We start from the raw sequence: 25,795 nt of genomic DNA on the forward strand, positions 1-25,795 counted from the left end.
TAGAAAATTTTAGATTCTTAACATACCAATGTCAGACATGGTTCAAGTCTGCACTACAAGGACTGCAGGCTGAAAAAAAAGAAAGCATTTTAAAAGGCCTGTAAAATACCTAAAGTACATTAATGCCCACAAGTGCGTATTATTAGTGAGTTAGGCAGAGAAAAGCCTTTTCCAAGTTCAGGTGAGGTGTTATGTCAAATTACTGTACTTTGGTTACATTTTTAAGTTCAAGAGAAACTCTCCTGTACCAAATTTTTAAATGTGACAATGTGGAAAAAACTGTAAGAAGCTTGCTATATCAACCCTCATACCTTTGTCCAAAGGCTAACACATATACCAATCAGTTATGAAGTAACAACTGTTTAATTATATATTCCATGATGAAAGAAATTTTTACTGGAAAGGAGAATGGTGTTTTTGTTTTTCTCAAGCCCAAATTTTGAATTTACTTGCCCTTTCTCTGTATGTTCTACAAAACTCAACATGAACCTCTTTCCCCACTAAAACCTGCACCCTGGCCTAACATGCCCATCCTCCCAGTAATCCACATTTAACTCTGGGAGCCACTGTAAACTACATTGACATATTCAACAGGTCTGAATGTTTATATATATACTATGCTATAGCAGGTTTCTTCTCAGGAACCCTTTACATTCTTAAAAATTCAGGGCCCCAAGTAGCTTTGTTTACCAGTATCTTACCATATTAGATTAAAACGAGAAAAAAGATTTCAGTAACAAATATGTAACATTAACATATTCATGGAAGAAACTATTTTCCACAAAGACAGCATTGTGTATTTTTGCAATTCAGTTCTCTTAAATCTCTGCCTTAATATAAGAAGGCAGTACTAGAAGCTGGATTTTTATCTTCTGCATTCAGTTGGTTGAAATGTTACTTATCTGCAATTTTGTTATTTTATGTATTGCCTATGTGGAAATTACTGGCTCACCTTAGTTACAGAAATATTCCAAGTGTTGGCCCAGCTTATTACATAGTAGCTGAAATCATTAACATTAAAAAAAACACTAAGTACTGAAAAGATGTCAAGCTCCTTTAAGTTTTCCAAAAGTTCTACTTTTCACTTCCAAATTTGAAATTTTATCATTGACAACTGCTGTCAGTTGTTTTCCCTGAAAAGCTCACCTCCATCATACTCAGAAAAATGTCTGCAAACAGCCAACTCTGACAACAAAAATTTGACAGTCATTCTTTTGAGTAAAATTGGTGTTCTAAGAAAACAGGAGCTAATTTAGCCTGCAGTTCAATTGCATATTTTTTCTTGAGACAACCAGAGTACTTGAGCATGCAGCAGAAGCACCACATGTAAACTTTCCATTTCATCACTTACATTTTCGGCCTAGATTCAAATAAATAATTTTACTATTTTCACAAGGACATCATTAAATGAAACTCTGACCACTACACTGCAAATGGGTAGCAGTAAAGAATGACTGCTAGTTTGGTGCCACTGTATTATGCCAAATGCTGGCAGTTTTAGCCACCTTTTGCTTTTCAACATTAGTGAAAATATCAGAATAAACTGAGATTTTAAAGTTATTCAGCACTTTGTCTAAGGAAATGTGTTTATTGTGCGTCACATAGGACAGTCTGATGCTGCTACTGACAACTAAAAGCAAAATAACAAGCTCAGCCATGTTTGTAAATTCATCCACTGTAAGGCGTTAAGTGTATTTCTATGGATGAGATATTCACACATACTTCATTCATGTCTGACCACAAATCTTACACTGCGTTGTTAAAGAGTAGCACTACCATGATTTTTTATTTTTCATCCCACATATACTCAGGAGCATCAACTATCTGTAAAGTTTCTCTACTACCATGTATGTATGTTCCTTCAGCCAATGCCATATAGTAACTTGTCCTTTAATATACTTCAGTAGATTTTTATTATAGTTTTTTTGGAATCGATTCTCCCTCAGACCACTGTGAAATATTAATCTTTTCAGCATTTTCAGACATAGATGGTGTAGTTGTGGGTTGAACATGTAGTCTTAAAACCAGTCTTTTAAGCCAATAATTCATTCTTAAATAAGAAAAATATAAATTGCTTTGAGTAAATTTATATTCTAAAATTGTAATATAACAGTTTCTAAGTTGTGAGAAAATATTTAAAACCTTATTTCACAACAAGACAACAGAATGTATTCATGTTCATGCTTAGGCACAAAGACTACAGGATTTTATAACAACTGATAATACTGAGGTTTGCTGGACGTTTGAAGGTATAACCTAAAGAGTGAGTTAACGTCTATAGATGCAGACATTCATACTTAAACCTACCACCTTAGGAAATTATGGAAAATTGAAGAATATACAGCACCATTCAATTAACATCAGTGATGACATCATCACATATCATGTAGCCTCTATGCCCTTGTGAGAATAAGTTAAAAAGGTTAATGAGTTGAAAAGGTTAAGTTTCATTTTAGTATAGTTTGTCCCCTATATACAAATGAGTTTCGTTCCGAGAGCACCTTGATGAGTCTAATTGGTTCATAAGTATAACAAAGTTAGCCTAGGTACCTAACTAACACAGTCGACTATATTGTACTATACTGTAACAGGTCTGTAATACTTTCCACAGAAACATTAATACATAAACATTTTTAATCTTGTAATACAGTACCCTTTAAAGTACAGTAATACAGTACAACGGCTGGCATCAAGGGAACAGGCAAGAGTTACTGACTGGAGGGGGAGAGGAGGTGGGATAGTAGAGCTGAAGGTTATCAGCAATAGGAGATGGAAAGCAAGCTGTAATTTCCCTCATACCTGACCTGGATGGCACAAGTTCTGTTTCCTTGCTGGATTCAATTCTACCTGAATAGCACAGACTCTGGTTCTTCGCTGGATTCAATTCTATCTACCCTCTTGAATACCTGATCCAGTGATGTCTGGGTAGTAGCTCTTTTTTTCTCATCAGAGATGGCACAATAGCATTGGATTGCATTAACTGTTGCTGCAACCTCTATGTACTGTTCTGTTTGGATCCTGTGTCTCAAAAAGTAACAGTGCCTCCTCAAAGAAAACCCCTACATTGTGACAATGTACACCAGACATGTGAACTAACTTACATGATTGGAGAGAAAGTTTGCAACTTGAAGGTTCATATGTAAGGGACTTAACTGTATTACAAAAACAGTTTTGACCCTGCAGACCTTCATATACTTAGGCAACAGGAATACAGCCATAAACAAGCAAAGTCATGCCCTGAAGGAGCAAACTGAAGAAGTATGGGGAAAACACCCCAATTAATAATAATTGTGAGAAATGCTATGACAGCATTCAGTTGGGGAACCCAATATACTGGAGTTAAGGCATCATGGAAGGCTTCCTTGAGGAAGGAATGTGTCGAGACTATTCTTTTCGGTGACTGACATTTAGCTAGTCCCAAGTCTTTGTCTTTCCATCTTGACTGCTACCACTGTATATAAGACCTCATCATTTCCTGTTTGGACTACTATAAAAGAACCTCCTAAGTGGTCTCTCTGCCTTCAACCCTACAGCCTATCCTGTATGTGCACCTAGATTAAATTTTCTAAAAGACTGTTTCCATCAGAAAAGACAGTACCCTAAATTGGTAGTAAGAGCTAAGCAAGTCAGACCAGAGTTTGGATCCCTGGCCCTTATTAAATTGCTATGTCTATAGGAAAGTTGTTCAATCTCACAGCTCTAGTTTCCTACTCAGTTAGATGAGGTTTTATGTATCAGAACCACACTAAATACACTGGCAGAATTCGGCATACTATCCAGTACACAACTGGAACTCAATGAATATTATTAGTTCATTTCTTCTATCCTGTGTTTCCATTAGCTTTGCCTATAGTATGCACTAGAGTAAGCTGTGACTGCTTATTATATAGTAAAACATCTGGGATGAGATTTTGACCAAAGGTCAGTAAAAAGAAAAAAGTCTGTAAAAAGCGTTGACTGAACTGACCAGAATCCATTCACTAGACATGCTTAGTTAGCTGGTAAAATAACTAGTTCTATAGTGTATCTGAAAATGTGTTACTGTTGTCAGCAGCAAGAGCCCGGTGTAAACAACTTTTTCAAAAAACTAAAAAAGAGTGATCAAGTACTACTACAAACCAAAGGTCCAGGAAAAAAGCTGGAAAGTAGGATTATTAAATGTAACCATGACTTTCGATATAATCAGAGAGGCAGAAATAGTCTCTCTAGTCACCAGTAAGGTATACCCCATGATATCATGTATAAGTAAGTTCAACTCTGGCCTACATAAAATAAATCTGAATATTTTATTCCACCTACATAAAATAAATCTGAATATTTTATTCCATGCATTAACAGTTCTCTAATATTCCAGTTTCTCACTCATTCCATCAAGACTCCATGGCGGGTCATGGGTAAGAAAAAGCCTTTTGGAGTAACACATCCTCCAATATAAAGTAGTACACTATGAGGTAACTAAATCAACAATTCTCAGTCTGCAATCCAAAGTACCAGACTTCTGGGTACATGACCTAACGATGTGTTCTATAATTAAGGTTGGCCTATGAACTTCCCTGGTGATCCGGTGTTAAGACTGTGCTCCCAATATTTGGTGAGTTAAAATCTCACATGCTGCTTAAAACAAACTAGTCTTACCCTACTGATGCTGATCCCTATCACATTTTGGATTAACAACTGCAAACCATAATTTACCATAGCTCTTGTGTGCACAAAAAAAAAATGATAGAAACATTTATGTTCAAATTTTATAAATCTTTTAAAAAATTAAGAGCATTTACAAAACCTTCAATTCTCTCATGCAAGTATGTTTTCATTCTACTCAATTTTTGTCCTAGGAGTATAAGAAATAACATGGCTTTACTTCAAAAGGAGCTAAGTAGTGGGTTTGTTTAAAAATATTATAATAAAAGTCTAAGGAAGTCAAGCACAGGAAGAGGCTAAGTGCAAGGGTTTGTACAGGAAACCCAAGGAAAAGCTAAACGGCCGACAAATGTATTCAGAGACCATGAGGCATCAGTTTCCTTTATGAATAGAATATTAGGTAATTTGGGTTAAGTATAATCCTAAAGTTTCTCCGTAAAAGGAGCATTGTTTCTGTGGATTTAAAACTCTTATCTGAAAATCAATTTCATATATAAGTCAATAAAATCAACATTTATTGAGTACTCAGCTCTAGGTTCAGGCACCGGGGAATCAAAAACAAATCCATATCCTTGAGGAATGCATGTAGTGGGAAAATAGACAAAAAAGGAAACTTCTAAAAAAAAAATTTACTTGGAATAGTTTAACATTCCTTCTAAAATAAAAACAAAACAATCTGACCTATAAGTTTCTAAAACTATTAAAGACAGGCATACTGTAGCCCCACAGGACTGTATTTATAGTGTGATTTCTGGCCTATCAACATCAGAAGGATATAAAAGACACAGAATTCTAATGCCCCCCACCAATCTTAACTGGTGTGAGACTGGGAGTCTGCATTAAATAGCAAGCCAATTATGTGCACTTCTCATATTTTAAGGAAAATTTTTAAGTTAAAAAACTTGCCTTTTAAAGTCCTATTCCTCACTAAACTTCTGTCATCATTATGGTTTAATGTAATCCCACTTTCCTAAAATTCATTATGTATTATTTTTCGAAACTCAAAACACATCAACACTTGCTTTCTCAACATTGTTCAAGGCAGGTTTATCTTTAGAAATGGTTTTCTGGATTTAGCTATCAGGAAATGGCAACCTGCTCCAGTATCCTTGCCTGAAAAATCCCACGGACAGCGAAGCCGGGTGGGCTGCAGTCCACCGGGCTGCAAAGTCAGACATGCCTGAGCAACTGAGCATGAGAAGAATACAAATAGGTGTTGGGTTGGCCAAAAAATTCATGTGGGTTTTTCCGTATCATATGAAAAGCCCAGATGAACTTTTTGGTCAGTCTAGTATAAAACCTGCCAAACCACCAACCAACCTGGCAGGAGTTGGAGGTGGTGTGAGGGGAACCTAAATGTGCCAGAGGTTCCTTACTGCTCTGTATGAAGAGAAAATTATCCATCTCCATATAAAGATCGAAGGCAGGAGAAGGGGATGACAGAGGACAACATGGTTGGATGGCATCACTGACTCAATGGACAAGAGTTTGAGCAAGCTCCCAGAGATGGCGAAGGGCCGGGAAGCCTGGTGTGGGGCAGTCCATGGGGTCGCAAAGAGTCAAGACACTACTGAGTGAGTGAACAACATTAAGTATTCTGCAATCCACAGATCTATAGCTAGAGCCTCACTGTCCACAGCAGTAATTTAAAATTAAGTTCCTTAGTCACAACTGCCACATGTCCAAGGCTCAAGAATAATGTATGGTTAGTGGCTATCATATCAGCACACTATTTAGAACGTTTTCATCACTGCAGAATCTTCTACTGGACAGTGCTAATCTAGAACACTAGCAAGCACACAAAGAAGTGTTAACAGAGGATAATCCATCAAACCTCATAAAGACGTCTACAAGTCACTCCGTTTTATTTAAGGTTGGCTAGCCATCAAGGAATATACTAGGAACTTAGGTACAACACTCAACAAGCAGTTCAGAATAGTTAAGAGAATTTAAACAAGCAATGACAACCATCTGAGAAGTGCTATGATTCAACTTGCTATGGGACCAAGAGAAAGGGGATTCTGGCTTAAAGCACAGATCACAGAAGGCAAGATCACAGGGGAGATGACATTTGAGTTTTAACAGTCTTTATTGGAAGGGTAAGGACTATCAAGGGTAGCATTCCAGGAGGAACCAAAGAGGTCTGATAATGTTGTTTGGGTGTGTATGTGGAAAACTGTCACAAACAAAAAGGCTGTTAAGATTAGGTTAGTCCACTGAAGGACCTTGTACATCACATTTGTGATGATGGGATTCATCCTGTCAGTAGTTACCAGCCAGGAAAGGAGTTGGATCAGTTACTTCCGTGCTGTATCTTTGTATGAGAACAACTGTCCTGGACATGGGAAAGTTGTATCAGCAGATACCAGAGACAAGAGATACTAGTTCAGAGGATCCTAGCCTTATGGCAAGTGAGCTTAATTACTAACTGATGAGCACAGCAATGAAAACGAATTCAAAGGTATTCTAAGAATATAAAAGACATGTTGCTGAACCTCACGTCCAATTCTCAGCAAAGCAGTCGTCAAGATCATCTGGACTATGAAGAGGGTCAGCAGAATCCCAGCTGAGGTTAAAAAATTAAATAAACATCAAGGTAAAGATTCAAGAATATCCATAAAAGAGGAATAAACGCATTGCTGGGCAAGAGTGAAGCCTATGCTCGAGTTGGGTAGCCTTAATTGGTGGTGAAACCTGTCTGGTTTCATGACTCACCGGGATACCAAAAACAGGAGAGGAGAAAGCCAATGGTATGACTGGGACAGGAAGAGCAAGCATAGCAAACAGAAAATGGGCTGAAAGTATGAGGGAGAGTTGCTAAAAGGCCTGACTCTGAGAATGCAAGGGTGGGGAATTAAATTTTTAAGATCTAATCTAAGATGCTCTGTTTTGGCGGTGTTGCAACGGTCTCAAATGGGGAACTCAAGAGATCATGCCTTTAACCTATTTCTCAACTGTCTCAAATGGAGAGAATACAAAACTCAGGAGATCAAGCTTTTAACCTATCTCTCAATCTCCTGGGAAAAAATGCAACAAAAGGATGTTAAGAAGTAGTAACACGCAGTCTCGCTGCATAAAATCAGTCCCAGATGTTGCCTAGACTTCATTTCACTCCACCACCCCTATTATAATTATTTTGTGACACAAACTCAAGTCTGTGGGAAGATAAAGAATTGGGTTCGTCCTCTAAATCTTATACCTGCTCGATCCCTTGCAGGACAACGCCCAGGAATAAGGTTAAGCCTGGGCAAAAGAAACCCGCCCATAATCTTGGAGAGACTCGACATGGAGGCGATGACGAGATCGCGGGGGAGGGAGGGATTCTTCTAGGCCCAGGGCGGTCCTTAGGAGACAGGAGGCAGTAGAGAACTCCCATAAAGGTATTGCGGCACTCCCCTCCCCCTGCTGAGAAGGGTGCGGCCTTCTCTCCGCCTCCTCCACTGCAGCCACCTCAGGATTGCAGCTCGCGCCGATTTTTGGAGAACATGCACCTCCCACCCACAAACCAACGGCACCGACCCCCACTCCTCCCTTCAGCCCCACGGGTCCAGGAGCAGGTCGGGCTAGTGTTGTCCTTCAGGCAGCGGGCGCCCAGGGCGGAGCCGCAATCGCCACCACCCAGAATCCTCGGCCCGGCAGCCCGCCCCCACCTCCAGCGCGCGCTTCCTGCCACGTTGCGCAGGGGCGCGGGGCCAGACACTGCGGCGCTGGGCCTCGGGGAGGACCGTACCAACGACCGCCTCCCCGCCGACCCGCGCAGTGGTTTCGCTCAGTTGGGACCCGAGCCAATAACAAGGGGCCGTTCCCTGGGCTTCAGCAGCCAATCAGCTGCCGAAGCCAAGCAGGCGGCGGGTAAACCGACTCCCCCGAAGGAAGGGGAGGGTGGTAGGACGCCCGCGCGAAGCCACTTTCACTGACCCTCCCTTCCCACCCCCACCCCTACCTCCCCGTGGGAGGCCGACCGCGCCTGCACGTCCAAGTCTCTCTCCACCCTACCTACCTAAGCACCCACCCAGGGGGCAATGCGAGAGTCCCTAGGCGGCTGCGCACTCCCGAGGCTGTAACTGACAGGCGCTTTACTCCAACCAAAACACGCCATTTGTGTTTTCACACACGGCGGGAGGAGCAGCAACCAATCAGTGACAAGATAAGAGCCGGAAGCGCTCCTCCCTCTGCAGGAGCAATGGCTCCGTCCGGATTCGAGCCTTTTCCGCTCCCTTCTCCCTCCCCCTTCGGTTGCCGCAAGGCGGGCCGCACTCCCGCCTGCCTCTGACCACCTCTTTCCCTTTCAGCGTAACAAACGCTCTGCTCCCGTCTTCCCGCCGGGAAGGCGACCCCCAGCTACCAGCCAGACGACCTCAGCCACCCATCCCCCCACCAGTCCGCCGGACCCCCTCCCACCAGAGTTCCGCTCCCCTACCTAGCCGAGGCTCTCTGAGGAGCCGGAGCCCCAGAGCACAGCCTCTTCTCTAGGTGGCCCCGGCGGCTTCCGCTGATTGGCAGCGAGTTGGCCAATGGGTGCGGGGCGGTGGGCGGAGGGGCCAATGGCGCGGCGGGAGGGGGCGTGTCCCGGGTGCCCCTGGCGCCGGCCCTGGGAATCCCCGTGCGGTCAGTGGCGTTTCCGCTCGGGCAGCGGGCTGAGTGAGCTGCTACCGCCGCCGCCGCCGCCGCCGGGGGAGGGGCGGCCGCCGCCCGCCTGCGCTCAGAGACTCACGCAGCCCCAGTCCCGCCAGTCCGCCAACACTGTAGTGCCGGCCCCCCCGCCTTCCCTGGCCCTTCCCCCTCCCCGCCTTTGGCTCGCTCCGCCTTTCTGCCCCCCACCCCCACCTCACGGGCACGGGCCATTCCCGGCCAGGAAACGCCGTGGCGCCGCGTTGGGCCTAACTCGAGTCCTGCTGCCTCCCGGGAGTGCCGTGCGCCGCAGCCCGGGCCCAGGCCTGGGACAAGGTAAGGGTCCAACAGAAAAGAGAGACCTACCCTCACGACCGGGCCCCGGGGGAGGGAAGGGTCACCTCCTCCGTCTCCCCGCGCTTGCTCTCGGGACGTGGGCCTGGCCCACCCCAGGCTCTCAGTAGGAGGATGCTGCCCCTTCTCATCCCCCTCGCCGCCCCCCACACACCGTTGCACCCCTTTCCCAGGCGGAGAGGCCCCATCCGTAATCTCGTCGACCCCACTACCCTTTTCACGTCTTTCCTGGGTCAGGACGCTTCCCCTCCCCCCAGGCCTCTTCACCCCTTTTCCTGGGAACTGCCTACTCCACGTTTACCTTTTACTTGAGGATAGGCCTCTCGCTGCTCTCCTCTCCAAATACACAGGCACACTTTTTTCCCCTCCCCAAACCCCACCCCCACTCCCGTTCGCGCGGCCTTGTGACAAATCTGATCCCTCTGGGGCGGGGTGGGGGGCTTCGATCTCCCCACCCCACCCCCGAATGTTCCTGGACGCCTTCCCCCTCATCCTGGGGTCCCCATCGCAGATGATTGCTTCGTTTCCCACACTAAGGACATTACCTTCGCCACCCCCACCTCACATTCTTGGGCTCTCAGTGGCGTAAGCCCCAGTATATCTGAGATGGCCTCACTGAATTTGTAGGGTTCTAGCTTGGAGTTGAGCCAGATTGTGTCGTTTTCCCTGCCTTGGGCGTGCAGAGCGATCATTTGCGAACGTCTTTAGAGGCAGAAAAATGTAGCCTTTATGAATTCTCTTTCCCTTTGCCTGGAAGCCCGGGATGCGAAGTGAATGGTGGTGAGGAAAAAACCCTGGTTTTTAAGTAGGTGAATCGCGTGAGAGGGAAAGTTTCTGTTGGGAAAGCCCCTTCTATGCTAATTTATTCTACAGAGCTCCTTTGCTCGTCTCACTTCTTGGGAATAACTGGTCTTTCCCTTGGATACTGATGCTGCAGCCACCTCTGCTGGTCTGGGTCAGGGGTGCGTGTATGACCTGCATTTTCTGCTTTCTCATGTTACTTGTGCAATGTGTTCACCACTAACTCTTTTCTTGCCCAGACCTCTGGGTTGCATTGGGCTTTGTCTATACTTAGTTTATTTTTCCAGTTTTCCCCATCCTCATAGTACTAAAAGAATCCCCAGATCCTCTGCAAATTTCCTTTATCACTTGATGAAACGAGTTGCATTTAAATGACATATTTATGACCAAGGTCATATTAACATTTTTGTTGGGCAGATGTTACATATTACATAGCAATACTGTGATTAGGGTGGATCCAGCTGAGTTGAGTGTTCTGGGCTTTTCAAGAGAACGTGTACCCCCTATTTGGGAAATTTTCTTGATTAGTTTTATATCAATGTTTGTAGGTCACTCTGAGAGGAAAATTATAAGTGGTAATTTGAGGTGTGTGGAATCTGAGCTAGTAAGCCTCACATTTTCAGAGGTTTCTGGGCCTCTTGGTGGACAGGAAATTTTTTAATTAGATTTCTACCGTTGTTTTTTTTTTTTTTTTTTCAGGAGGATCATTAGTTTTCTTCTATAGCCAAAAATTCTGGCTCGTATGGGATTAGAATCTTAAAGGTTTACTCAGTATGTCACTATGTAGAAAAATGATTATGTCCTTTGGTAGGACACAACACAAGCTTCTGTCTTTAACTGCAAATTTAAATGTGACTGTAAAGAGAATGTTTAGCAAATTGGCCTTTTAAAGACTAAAGGTTAATCTTCACTCCTGAATTGCTGCCTTATTAAGTGTATATTTGGAATTTGGTAAATGTTGATTTTTCTAATAAAAAGCCACAGTTAAAACTAAAAGGGTGACCTTAGGATTGTTTCTTTCTAAAGGCATAATTCCAGCCCTTCTGGCATGGAGCACTGGTCCAAAAAAAAAAAAAAAATGTGTAAGGAGTGGGGGTGGGGTAAGAAGAAGGTTGTTCCTTTGGGTTGGATCACAGGGGTGAGTATACAAGGCAGCAGCAGCTGCTGGCTCCGGAGCTCTGGTTGCTACGTGAGAAGCTTGAGTGGTGCTGGCTGCTGTCTCCAGGGAAGGACGGCAGTGCAGCGTCCATTAATGCTGTGGGCTGCAGGGAGCTGCACTTAGGCGATGGCTGCTTCAGGGCTAAGACGGAAACCTTGCTTTCCTGGGAATTTTCACTGCTGGTTCGCATTTTATTGGTGGGGAAATGAGAATTAGCAATTCATAACCTTCTACCCACTTATGGTTATCAGCATTTGGAAACTGGATGGTAGTTAAAGACTTTTATGTTTGGTTTTTGTGGCAGATTTTTGGTTTTAATCTGGGCATTTTGCTTGGATAGGACCAGAAGTTCCATTTGAGTTTTAATTTTTCAATCCTTTTAAAACCAAGGTAATAAGCATTTTAAGGATCTTCCTGAGAACCAGAATGGGGAAAATATCAGTTGATTTTTCTGCAGCTGGCATGTTTTCCTCCATCTTTTTTATCATTAAATCAATTTTAATACTTTATTTGTATGTCTTCTTCCAGTTATTAGACCATATTTACCTTATTGAACAGATGTTTTGCTAAACATTTTACTATATTTGGGGTCTTAAACTCTAAAAACAACTGTCCTTTGGAGAATGATTTCTATATATATCAAGTGTTTGCTTGATTTCTATATATATCAAGTGTTTTGTGTTAGTAAGCAATAGATTTCTCCAAATTAGATTATTTCTTTAGAATTTGACCTGTGATATTGATTAATTATAAAATGTGTTGAGTATAGTTGTCTTAAGATCACAAGGATGTATATGTTTGACAGTGATCCATTTGAAATATGACAGACTAGAAGAAATACTCAGAAATTGAATAAATCTAGTATACAGGATACTTGAGACGATAGCCTCTAAGCCCCTAATGTAGTCTTTCTTCTTCCACAGTTCCCACAGTTTAGGAAGATCTCTGATTAAGCAGAACAGTTTGTTGAGTATGGAAATACTTGAAGGAGAATCAGCAGCCCGATACACCATCAGCTATATCCGATACTTAACAGATGCCCGTTATTGTCTCCCCCTAAGACTCAGGCGTCATATATATATTTTTTTCCTTCAGAATTTTTGTATGTTCAGTTTTGTGTAAATGAACCCAGTCATCTATAATGTGTAGTATGACTCTGGCATTTGTGGCGGGAACCAGAAAGAATGGAAGAGTTTTGTCATTCACAAATGTTGCTTGCATTGTCTTTCAGTGTTGCAAGCGGACTAATGAAACAAAACCTTTAATGGATAACGTTTTAGGTGGTTCTAATTCTTATTATATCACATATAAAAGATGTCGTATCAGATAAGTATGATGTCACTCATACTGGCTGTTTATCATAGATGCAAATGTCTAAGTTATTATATGAAAGCTACCTTGTAAAACAATTGCTTTTAACTTGTATTTCCTGTTTGGAACCCCTTTGAGATCTAAACGTAAGATCATTTCCTTAAGAGCGTAGAGGGCCTTTTCATAGAATTTATTTAACCAGCATGCTTGAAATTTTTACTGTCTACTGACAGTGTTTTGTGTCCAGAAATGTACATACTTTTGGAACTTATTTTGGCCTTCCTGGAGGAGGATGGCCACTTCTTTTTTTCCCTTTGGACAGGAAAATAACACTGTTCAAAATGCAGATGTGCAGACAACCACTTTTACTTTATCCTCTTCATATTCAAGTAATTTATGAAATATTGGGTAAAAGCTAAGGACAGTCAGTGATTGTTGGATACATCTTACCAGTGAAAAAGTGGATCATGAATAAAATAAAGTTTTCTTTTTTTGTTATTTAGGACAAACGAAACTTCAACTCTGCAAAACTGTGAGATAGTATATATTTAGTAATACTGGTGGTTATTTGTTAAAAAAAAAAAAATTCAGTCACTCCTCAAAGTATAATGTACCTATGATAAATAGCAATTGACACCATTCCTTGCTCCCAAAATTCCAAAGTATATGGTGAAATGGCATTTTTAACCTTGATGCAGTGACTTCTCTTGTGGTAAAGACTTAGGGTAGTTCATGAGAGGTTGATAGAATATCATTTCTTTAATTTCTCAGTACATATTTTGTTTAACCAGTTAGTCTTATGAAAAATGTTCTGTTGTATATTCATTCTGAATTGAGTAGATACCCATAACATGGTGGGGTGGGGGGCAGTGTGTTGGAAAGCATTGCTTTAGAGAATTCTTATTCTGACAATATATTAAACTCCTAACATTTAAGAGAGATAAAAGGAACAATGAAGCAGAATCTCTGTCTACTTTATATCCGATCTCACCAAGCAAGGAATTTGTAATCCCATCCTGCCTCACTCAGTTTTTCCATCATATTGATTTTGTTTGCTGAATACCTCAGGGAGAGATGTAAGGGTCACTTTAAGTACCTTTGACATAAAGACAGGGATAGGGAGTTTTCTGCTTATTGGAATAATGTCTTAGTATTTTTAAAAAAACACTAAGGTTATTGGATGTCTTTATCTGATATATATGACTTGATTTGATCTGACTGATAGCTGTGCTCTTCTGTCTTCCCTTGAAGTATGAACATTCTCAAGAGTTTTGATGGCAGATTCAAGTAATCATCATTTGCTTAGCCGTGTTAGTCATGTATATACACCTGAGCTGAGGACACTCCTTGGCCTGTAAAAAACAGTAGATGTAGGACTTCACTCAGACTGTTTCTGTCTGCGTAGTCAAGTTTCTGATATGCTACCTAGTTGAGGGGAAATGCAGAATTCCTTGCTGTGCTGTTTGAAAAATAGATGGAAGCATGGGAGGAGCCAGAGACGCCTGCAGCAGGACTTGGTCTGAGTAGAAAAGGAAGATTTTTGTTTCGAATTGCCAGCTGCTTATGGCAAACTGACTCGCTTATTATGCCTTTAGTTGGCCTGTCAATATGGCCAAACAGCTAGATAAGTGCAGGGCAGGACAAAGGGCTCTTTGCGCAGCGGGGAGGCAGTGTCGGTGGGGGAGGGGCCGGAGGTGGGAAAGGCAGCAGGAGGAGGAGGCTCTTTTCCCTGGGAGATTGTTCAGTTTGGCATACAGTTAAAGAAAACATTTATAGTTCCTACTCGAGCGTTGAATTTGTGCCAGCCATATAATGGTAACCCCAAACTTAGTATATCCCTGAATATCTGGTAGGAACCCATCCCCTCCTCCAAAAAAATGAAATGTTAAAGCTTCGTATAGATTAAAAAAATAAATCCCTGTGCTCCACCCCCTAAATACAAATCTCCTCCCCAGTAGACCAGTTCTAGAGCATCTGACAGTTGAATTCTCATTTAAAAATAGAAAAGAATACTGTATCTGAATAAAACCTTTATATTTCAGTAGATACATTGTCCGTATTTGATTATTGGATTAGACCAGAATAGTAGAATAATTTGTTTCCCTTTGTAAAATAGTTACATATTGTTAGCTGCAATTTTATATCAGTATTATGAAGAGCACCCTTCAGCATTCAAGTGTTGGGTTGCCATCATGTAAAATGTTAACTAAAGAAAGGCTGCTTATTATTTCATCTCATCTCTACTTCCTGGACAACCTGATATTCCCTGGGGATTACCCAGCCTCCCTTTTAGGTTAGGCACAACCTTGTTTGATACGTAAGTGCTCAGCTCCCAGCTGCAAGTGGGGTGGTTGCATCTAGCTTATTAGAATTAATATGAATCAGAGTTGGAAGAGATCTGACATTATTCCTTTATGCAGAATCATAATGAAATACTTCAAAGTTTGTGTAAGTTTGCATTAAGATGTTAAAAGGATCAATGTCCTGAGCAGTATTTATAGTTACTTTTAAAGTGTTGAACAGTGCATGTGTGCCTGTTCTTTTTGTTTGGTTGGGTTTTTTGTTCCAGTTGTTTCTAAAAAAACAAAATATTGAAGAACTGCATTTACAGACAAGTTAGATAGCAGTTATTTGATTGCAAGAGGATTCCTACATTTTAAAAAAAATAGGCTGAGATTCTTTTAAATGCTTTTTATATTTTCTGAGAATTTGATTTTTAGACATAATTGATTTGAACTCAGTTTTCTAAGAGTACATCTGTTGCTTGAATTGAGATACCACCTGCATTGCAATGTTATTAAACCAGCCTTAGAGTTTTCCCTTATATCCAGACTGCAGGAGATAACAAAGAAAACTGGAGTGTTAATTTTTTTTCCTTATGGATTCAGAGCTTGTGGCTGTTAGCAAAGAAGAGGTGTTTTAACTCAATAGAATAATTAAAATTACCTTTAATGCACATTGTAATAGTAAGCAAACCTGACCAAGTTTTGTGTCTTCTCCCTTAGTAAAAGAAATATAAATGTGTTACCCACTTAACATTATATTTTTATGCACAGTGGTCTTGGCAGTAATGATATATTTTGACCTGAAAAAGGAAATTTGAGTGACTAATTATTGCCATTAGACTATTTTTCATGAAATGGTAACAACATTAACATGAGATTTAGTGGGCTGTATTTTATATTATTATAGAAATTCAGGGTAGTCATTTATTCTCTTTTAAGTTCATTCACATGGATTATTTCCGTAGATTTGTGTGACTAAAATAGAAGCCGTCTAGTTCAAACCCTGGCCTCCATTTCAGACAGTTTTCTCTACGTGTCCTAAGACTAACATTGCTAGCACTAGGGTAAACATCCTTCGTGCATATACATGTGCATGCACACAGGCACACACGGGCATGTGCACACCACCTTCCAAGTGATTAGCAATCTCATCATCCTGGCTTCTAGTACTCCCATTACCTGAGTCTTATCAGGGTCCCTAAAAAGTTCCTGGCAAAAGAGGGGAGGGGGCACGATTTGATCCCACAGGTTTTGGTAACTGTTTGGCTCCCCACACAGCTCATCTCCTTTGCAGTAAGACATAGCCAGCAGTAAGCCAGAACGGAGGTAAAACGCAGCGCTGTACCTCCTCTTGTCTGTGCAGCTGCTCCACCTTATTTCCTTCTATTATCCCACAACGCCTCTCCCTAGCAAAAAAAAATAAAATAGGACAAAGGGGAAAAATTCGGTTGGCAAATATGATTTTTATTATGATTAGATTGTGGGCTTGTTTTTTACGTACTTAAATACAAAGCTTATTTTTTCTATTCGCCAACAATTCTCAAAAGTCCATAGCAAAAAATTTATAACTAAAGTATCTTCTATTCTCTTTCTTGATAAACCATTTCAATACTTAGCCTTCCAGGAAAAAAAAATGTTTTTAAGCATACTTGTTTTTCATTGGTTGGTAACACAGTCACTATTAGCACCAGATGCCACCATATTAGCTTGAAGAAAGAAAAGAATTTGTTCTGTAGATAATATTTGCAATTTGAATTGGGAATTACTAACTTGTATCAACTCATATTTATGATAAAAGTAAGGTTAAAAACATTAAACCTTGATGAATCTTTACCCCTTTACCTTAGTGGAAGTGGAATTGTTTGAATATAGATTTTTTTCATCCTTCAGAGCTCTTTCATCAAGCTGCTAGTTTATGTTCTTCAAGCCTTATTTTTTTCATACCATCCCCCTAATAAGAAATTCTGTTGTTTTCTGATGGTGAAATTTTCTCTTCCCCAGTCCTGAAATGTGAAGACTCAAATAAAACCTAGTAATCTAATAAGGCATGTGCACTGCTGAATATAGTAAGAGGATTATTTCGTAATTCTTAGAAATTATGATCTAGTTAGAATGTTCCAGTATAGTGTTAGCATATTTAATAATGTTGACTTGTTAATTTTGGTATATGTCTATATGGATCTCCTTGTTTTATATTCACACCCATTGTTTGTCATTTTGTTTAAGGTTGTTTTCTTTTTTTTTTTGTCCCCCTGTCTTTGTGGGTTTTTTTTTTTTTATTTCTCTCCTGTTACGATCTTTGGCCTGTGTTGAAAAATTCCATTTCCTTCCACCAGCCTCTGTGTATTCCTCAACACATACAATTTGTTTTCTGTCACAGCTCTGAGAAGGAGGATGATCTGCAGTTAATAATCAACTGTTCAGGCATTCTTGATATCAAGGGAAGATTTTTTTTTTTATGAAGAATAACCTGGAAGGACCTGTTGGCAATTACTCTGCCTTTATGTTACATTTTCCTTCATTGATGTAGGCTGTTGAGAATTGACTTATAAGAGAAACAGATAGAAACGGAAGAGCCACAGTTACATAAGGTTATTTAAAAAATAAATGTTTAACGTGATAACATCCATGGGATAGAATCTAAAAGGCACTTTTTAAAAAAACCTGTTAAAAAAAAACAAAAACCCTGTTTTAGTTCTAAAAACAAAGGCGTTTAATCACCTAAAGTAAAATAAAGACTTTTGAGGTACTGTGATTGATTGCATGCTGTAGCATTAGACTGTTAGAGGACATAAACTTTTATTTTCTTGATTTCTGTGGTGCAGTCTGCTGTAGCCATGCAAGTTAAATGTCTTTATGTCCACAGTCTGGAAAATATAAGGTGAAGTGACTTTAAGAAAACAACAATAATAGAAAACAGGTTTGAGGAAATTGTAGAAGTCTAAGTTTTTGAAATTGATTTTTAATTATTTTTCTTACCAGACAGATTTATTTTATTTATGGCAATTGAAATTTTAATGTTAAAACTTAATAATAGAACAGAATAAAAGGTTGAAATGTCAGTGCACATTTTAGGATGGGCTAAATTATAGGGCTCAGTGGTAAAGAATTTGCCTTTCAAGCAGAAGATGCAGGTTCAATCCCTGGAGAAAGAAACGGCATCCCACTCCAGTATTGCCTGGGAAACCCCGTGGACAGAGGAGCTTGGCAGGCTAAGCATGGCATAGGGTCGCAGAGAGTCAGACTACTTAGCAACTAAACGACAGCAGTAAATTGTGCCAGATTGTTGCATATTTTCATATTTAAACTACTTTCATTAGAAAAATTTACCAAATATTTAAAAAACTGATTAAATGGGATAAAGTATTTACAGCTTAACAGGTACTCATTTCTTGGTGGCATGTATTATATAAACAATATTAAAACCAGATATTTGCTAAAGATTCTTTTTAAAAAAATTATGCCTACATCCTGTATGAAACTCTGCAGTTACTATAGCCATACTGCTATATGGCTTAGATTAAGTAGGTGATAATAATGCCAATGCTCTTTGGAGCCTAGGCCGGATGAAATGTTTTTGCTTTTTCTTCCTTACTTTACCCTTAGGCCATTAAGATTTGAAGTGTTGCTACGCATAAGGTATCCATTCATAAATTGAGTAGGAGCCTGATTAGGTCTTGTGTGGAGGTCCATGGGAAGACATGTATTTTTAGAAAAGCAAGGCTCTGAGTAAGTGTAGCTTCCCTCTCATAGTTTATCATGCACAGTTGGTATGAAAAGGAATGGCTGGACGTTTGTAGAATATACTGAGCAACAAGAGGAGAAGTAAACATATCTCATTTTATGATCAAACTTTGCCAGGCAAGGATGAAGCATAATTTTTTTGTGTGGAATACCTTAGCTTTTCTGAACTCTGTAGTACTAGGAATATGGTTCTTTGGAAATAGTTAACCCAGAGGATTGAGTTGAATATCTACTGTGAAAAATGATTTTTTTGATTTAATCTTTTATGGACAGAGTGACCATATGTCTTGGTTTCCCTGGGATACTCCTGATTTATGTCTCCCAAGTAATTAGTAACGGCACCCTTTTCACTCTCAAAAATGTCCCGGTTTGGGCCATAAATTATATCCTCACCCTAATTATAGAGGATCGTGGGAACTTTTTGTCACTCTATAGCAATGCAGTTTTTTTAGTGCTCTTCTGATTGTCTTCTTTGCTAGGATTTTTCTGTTTGCTTCTCTGAACCCTCATATTAGGGTCTTCCCTGACAGTTCAGTTGGTAAAGAATCCGCCTGCAATGCAGGAGATCCCAGTTTGATTGCTAAGTTGGGAAGATCCGCTGGAGAAGGGATAGGCTACCCACTCCAGTATTCTTAGGCTTCCCTTGTGGGTCAGCTGGTAAAGAATCTGCCTGCGATGCCGGAGACCTGGGTTTGATCCCTGGGTTGGGAAGATCCCTTGGAGAAGGGAAAGGCTACCCACCCCAGTATTCTGGCCTGGAGAATTCCACAGACTGTGCAGTCCATGGGATCGCAAAGAGTCGGACAGGACTGAGCGACTTTCATTTTCTCTGAACCCCCATTTTCATATGGACAGTTTTAGAATAGAGAAGGAAATGGCAACCCACTCCAGTATTCTTGCCTGGAGAATCCCATGGACAGAGGAGCCTGGCAGGCTCCATTGGGTCGCAAGAGTCAGACATGACTTAGCAACCAAAGAGAGAGTTTTAGAATGCCCTTTTTCTTTTTAGGGGCAGTGAGGAAGGGAATAGATATAGGTTTAATTTTCTGTTATGAAAAATTCCAAATACAACAAAATAGAGGAGAAATAGAAAAAAATGGACTCCCTTTGAATTTTAATGAAACCATTCCATTTGATCAAGATAAGGTCCGTACACTGCACTTGGTTGATAAGTTTGTCTTTCTAATTTATAGATCCTCTTTTCCTCATATTATATGCTTAATGAAATTTATCACTGTGTTGAGTTCTTAGTGTTGGATTTTGGAAAGTGTGTCTCCATGTTCTATTAGATGACCCCCTCCCCCCATATTCTGTGTAAATTAGCGGTTAGATCCATTTCAAGTATACTGTATAATGAAGTACTAGGTACTTTCCTTAAGAGTTACATAATGTCTGCTTGTCTGTGTGATGTTAGGCAGCTGTTCAAGGCCCCAGAGAGTTTGTTTGTATAGTTTCTATTGAGATTTACCATATTAGACATTAAAACAGTATTTTTTAATGTTATTAGCTAATTTTAGAATAGCAATAACAAATCCTGCTGATGTATGTAACATGACTGAAAAATAACTTTCCAGTTTTTTTTAAATGGTATTAACATTTAACAAACCTCTTTGGTGATAGAAGACAACTGCTTTCTTATAGTTACTTCTGCATTTAATTTGTTGTGATAAATTGTTTTGGTTGAAGACTGAAGAAAATCTGGCCTCCCACAGATACATAGTTGAGAAGAAAAAGCCTTTACTTGCTCCTTGAAAGAATCTAAGAACTTCAGAAGTTCTCAGACCACCCTTCGAGAAGAACAGACTTAAATTCTATCACTGCTTAATTTATTTTCTGTAATACTCACCCTTGTTAATTATGTGGGTTCCCTAAGATAACAATTTGAATAGGAAAGGCAAAATCAGTGCTTGCTTTTTTCCCCCTTACTAGTTTTCAAGATAATGGGTTGGTAACTTAGCAACCTCTAGAGCTGAGCCATGAAGAATCATTATTATTGTGTATTTAGGGTTTTATACCTGTTTGATATGTTTCAGTCTCTTTCGGGCATTAATGTTGACATTTAAAAATTATCCTACATTTGGCTGTTAGCTCCAAAGCCTTTTTACTCCTTATCAGTCGTTTCCTGACTTGCATTGATTGATTCGTTGCTTTCTAGTGTGACAAGATATTCCCAGATCATTTTGTATATTTCTTGCTCCAAACCTAGACTTAACTCATTTCTTCGAAACTGATTTCTTTTAGTGGGAAATGGTATTTAGAGACCACGGTTTGGATGTTAGAAGCGTTTGGTGCTCTTGGGTTGGACCTTCTTTCTAGACCATTTCCGTGGATAGAACTAAAAAATGGTTTCATCCTTTCCTCTTTTTTTCCTTTTTGAAATACCAGTTGTTGATATTATGTGGCAGCCTGTATGAGAAGGGAGTTTGGGGGAGAGTGGATCCATGCATATGTATGGCTGAGTCCTTTCACTGTTCACCTGAAACTGTTGCAACATTGTTAATTGGCTTTACCCCAGTACAAGATAAAAAGTCTATAAAAAATAAAATACTAGTTGTTGGTATTTGATAATTTTTATTTTGAATTTAGTGCTCCATGATATTTTTATAAATGTAATCTTTCCCCGTGCCCCAAATCTCAGTTTTCACTAATACCCAATGTAATTATCATGCTTTGTCCCTTGTACACACACAGCAGTTTTAGAATGGCAGAACAGTGTGGTTACTGGAAAGTGAGTTTGTTTGTTTTTGCCCTTAGGGTATATCTTTCCAGAGATATACAGTCCAGTCAGATTACAGTGGTTTAAAATTACTTGGGATAGATCTTTATGTGGTTATGTCACCAACTTGATAAACAGGTTAATTTGTTGTGTTTCACTTTGAGACTTTTCAGGGATTACTTTCTGTGTTTTTTTTGTTGTTGTTGTTGTTGTTTTTTACTTTCTGTTTTATAATTATATAAAATATGGTTTCTAAGTGAAATTTAAAAATCTGAATATAGTCAGAGATCTAGCTTCTAGATTTTTCACATTGTCTTCTTTTCCCATTCCTATTATGTGAGACTTAACAGATAAATTGTGAATGCTATTTAAAGTGAGATTTTGTCATGGCACTTCTATTATAACACAAGAAGCATTTACGTTAGTTTACTTACTAAAATTATCTGCTTTTAGATTTTTCAGTAAATGGTAACTTTTAGGCCATAGAAGAGGAGTATAGACTTTTTTCTTCTTCTGTTGTCCAGAATTTCTTGACTTAATATAGACAGTTCAAGATAAAAGACTTCCTTTCTCTGGGAAGAAAGGAAAACTTTCTTTCCCCATTTGGGGCCTGGAAAAAGATTACATTTATAAAAATATCATGGAACACTAAATTCAGAATAAAAGTTATCAAATGCCAGCAACTGATATTTTATTTTTTATAAACTTGTTATTTTGTATTGGGGTAAAAATTCTCTCTCTTGAAATGCTCAATCATTCTCCGTTGGTCTTTGATGATTTCAGACACTTGAAACCTGACTAGCACTTGGGCCGCTGGTACCACTTCATGTAATACAGAGGTCATCAATAACATTTTTTGAGTGATTCACCCTTAGACCTCAAATTTAGATATTTTCTTAGAAAGTATGTCATCTGATTTTTAACTTTGTCATTTAAAAGCCAAATTACTTGACTTTATAAGTTTTAAGTTAAAAATCAAATTGTTGAAAATCTGAAACCTGCTAAATATTAAAACTGTTTTATCCTTTCTGATTATAATACATAAAAGAAGTTACATCATTTCAGCAATCTATCTTACATTCTAGTATATTTATTTTTATTGCTAAAAAATGTTAAATCAAGATATGCCAAACGGTGACATGATAGTAGTTAAAGGTGTAAGTGTTCTACAGTTGGGTAGACCTTGGTTAGGGTTCTAGTTTGTGGGTTTTCTTGCTCTGGCCTTGGACAAGGTTCTTCTCAACTTGGTGAGTTTAATTTTTTGGCTACATAGGAATAGTGCATTTCTCATAAATTTATTGTGGGCATTACATGAGCTGGTGCATATAAATTGATTTAGGACACAGTGGCTTTTAGAAAAGGAATATCCTATCAATGTTAGCTTTTATTTTGGAAGTTATTATTGTTAGGAATATTTGCTCAATTCTCTAAACTCTTATCTGCATCTTAGATTAAGTAATGTAAATATAGCACCTAATTTTCAGGACTCCACTGGTTATATGAAAAGAACAAACTGTTAAAGAAATAATTGGTGTCTAGCTAAAATTTGAGGCTTCTGACTACAAATATACCAGTGCTTGCTATATGAATATAATTACATTAAAAATGTTAATAGAGAAGGGAGCTTTAAGGAAACGAAGCTTCTTTTCAGGATCCAAGGTCCCTTTCAGATGTTAGAAGTTGTTTTATATAAACAACTTGTATAGTGACTAAAGTTAAAGGGATTTTTTTAACTCTGGAGTTTTAAGGTATATCATGAGGCCTTTTAAGTTCCTTCAGATAAAGCTATAATTCCAGTTTACTCATCTGGTCAGATGTTTGGGAGGTTTTTGTTTTTAAGCTTTATTGAGGTATAATTGAGAGGTAAAATTGTGATAAATTTATAGCATACAACTTGATGATTTGTTATATGTGTAAGTTGTGAAAGGATTCCAGCAACTGAGTTAACACTTTTCATTCATCATGTTTACCTTTGTGTGTGAGAGAGAGAGCCTATAAATTCTAATCTCAGCAAGTTTCAGTTTTATAGTGTATATTATACTTTAGATCCTTAGCTTTTTCTTTGAAAGTTTGACCCTTTTAGTGGCTTCCCGTTTCTCTTACACTCGTGGCAGCCACCATTCTACACTCTGTTTCTGTGAGTTTTTGTTTCTTTTTCCATAATTCCATGTATAAGCAATGATTTCTCCGTCTTCACTTAGCGTAACACACTCCCGGTTCCGATGCTGTCAAAAATGGCAAGATGCCCTTCTTTTTTATGAATAGTGTTCCATCATAGGTAGATAAGGAGGTAGAGATCCTGTTTTTTAATACGTTCATCCCTCAGCAGACACTCAGGTTGTTTCCATGACTTGGCTATTGTAAGTAATGCCACAGTGAACAGGAGAGTACAGATAGCTCTTCAAGATAGTGGTTTTGTTTCCTTTAGACATAATTCCCGGAAGTGGGATTGCTAAATAAAATGGTAGTTCTACTTTTAATTTCTTGAAGGACTGCCTCGTGGTTTCTGTAGTAGTTGCACCAATTTACATTCCCACCAGCAGTGCATGGGGGTTCCCTTTTTTTCCACATGTTCATCAGCATTTGTTATCTCTTGTCTTTTTTATAATAGTCATACTTAACAGGTGTGAAATGATGTCTTACTGAGGTTTTGGTTTGCATTTCCCTGATGGTTGGTGATATTGAGGACCTTTTCAAGGATCTGTTGGTCATTTTTCTGATGACAGAGGATGAGATGGTTGGATGGCATCACAGACTCGATGGACATGAGTTTGAGCAAGCTCCAGGAAAGTACCTATTCAGGTCCCTTGCTTTTTTAATTTTTTGATTTACTTGGCCGTGCTGGGTCTTAGTTGCGACACTCGGGATCCTCGATCTTTTGGCATGCAAGATCCTTAGTTGCAGCATGTGGGAGCCAGTTCCCTGACCTGAATTGAACTCAGGACTCCTGTAGTGGAAGTGTGGGGCCTTAGCCACTGGATCACCAAGGAAGCCGCTGCCTATTTTTTAACTGGAATTTTTTTTGTTCTTTTTTGGCTGTTGAGCTGTATGTGTTCCTTAGATGTTTTTTATGTTAACCCCTTACCAGCTATGTGGTTTGCAAATAATTTTTCCCATTCCATAATACCCTTTTGTTGCATTGTTGGTTTCTTTTGCTCTGGAGAAGCTTGTAGTTTTAGTCTCACTTGTTTATTTTTGCTTTTGTTATCTTGGCCTTTGGTGTCAAATTTTAAAAAAATTTTGGCAATAAAGAAGATATGGTACACACATACAATGCATTTACTCAGCCATAAAAAGGAACAAAATAATGCTATTTACAGCAGCATGGATGGACCTGGAGATTGTCATACAGAGTGAAGTAAGTCAGAAAGAGACATATCAAATAATACCACTTATATGTGGAACCTAGAAAAATGGTACAGATGAACTGATTTGCAAAGCAGAAATAGTCACAGATGTAGAAAAACAGACTTTCAGTTACCGAGGGGGAAAGGTGGATGAATGGGTGGAATGAATTAGGAGATTGGAATTAACATGTATGTACTGTGCTGTGCCTAGTCGCTCAGTTGTGTCCACCTCTTTGTGATGCTATGGACTGTGGCCCGCCAGGCTCCTCTGTCCATGGGATTCTCCAGGCAAAAATACTGGAGTGGGTTGCCATCCTCCTCCAGGGGATCTACCCAACCCGGGGAGCAAACCCAGGTCTCATGCATTGCAGGCAGATTCTTGACCATCTGAGCCGCCAGAGAAGCCACCAGGTATGCACTGCTGCATATAAAATAGGTAGTTAACCAGAGCCTGCTGTGTGGCCCGGAGAACTCTGCTCAGTGTTCTGTGGTGACCTACGTGGGAAGAGCACCTAAAGAAGAGTGGATATGTGTGTAACTGATTTACCTTGCGCAGCGGAAACCACCACAGCGTTGTAAAGCAACTGTACTCCAATAAGAATTCATTTAAAAAGCCTACTGGCAAAATCAGTGTCGAGAAACTTACCCCTCGCTTCTTCCAGGAGTTGTATGGTTTCAGGGTCTCACATTCATGTCTGTAATACGTTTTGAGCGGATTTTTCTGTGTGATAGAAGATAAGGGTCTAGTTGCATCCTTTTGCATGTGGATATTCTGTTTTCCACACACCATTCATGGTGAAGAGAGATTATCGTTTCCTCATTGTGT

At 39.7% G+C, this 25,795-nt stretch overlaps 1 protein-coding gene across 15 annotated transcripts in view; it reads left to right on the forward strand.

The window, feature by feature from the left end:
• The first annotated feature begins 9,251 nt into the window (after positions 1-9,251).
• SETD5 (SET domain containing 5) overlaps positions 9,252-25,795 on the forward strand; it is a 78,750-nt gene continuing 62,206 nt past the window's right edge. For 7 of the 15 annotated variants that reach the window (XM_043442626.1, XM_043442624.1, XM_043442623.1 and 4 more), the window contains exon 1: positions 9,254-9,588. The gene's annotated coding sequence lies outside the window, so the exon portion shown is untranslated. Of the gene's footprint in view, positions 9,589-25,795 lie in introns of all 15 variants that reach the window. The other 8 variants (XM_043442630.1, XM_043442629.1, XM_043442633.1 and 5 more) reach the window with 3 other exon arrangements.

This window comes from Cervus canadensis, chromosome 22 (assembly GCF_019320065.1).
Source record: "Cervus canadensis isolate Bull #8, Minnesota chromosome 22, ASM1932006v1, whole genome shotgun sequence".
Lineage (NCBI taxonomy): Eukaryota > Metazoa > Chordata > Mammalia > Artiodactyla > Cervidae > Cervus > Cervus canadensis.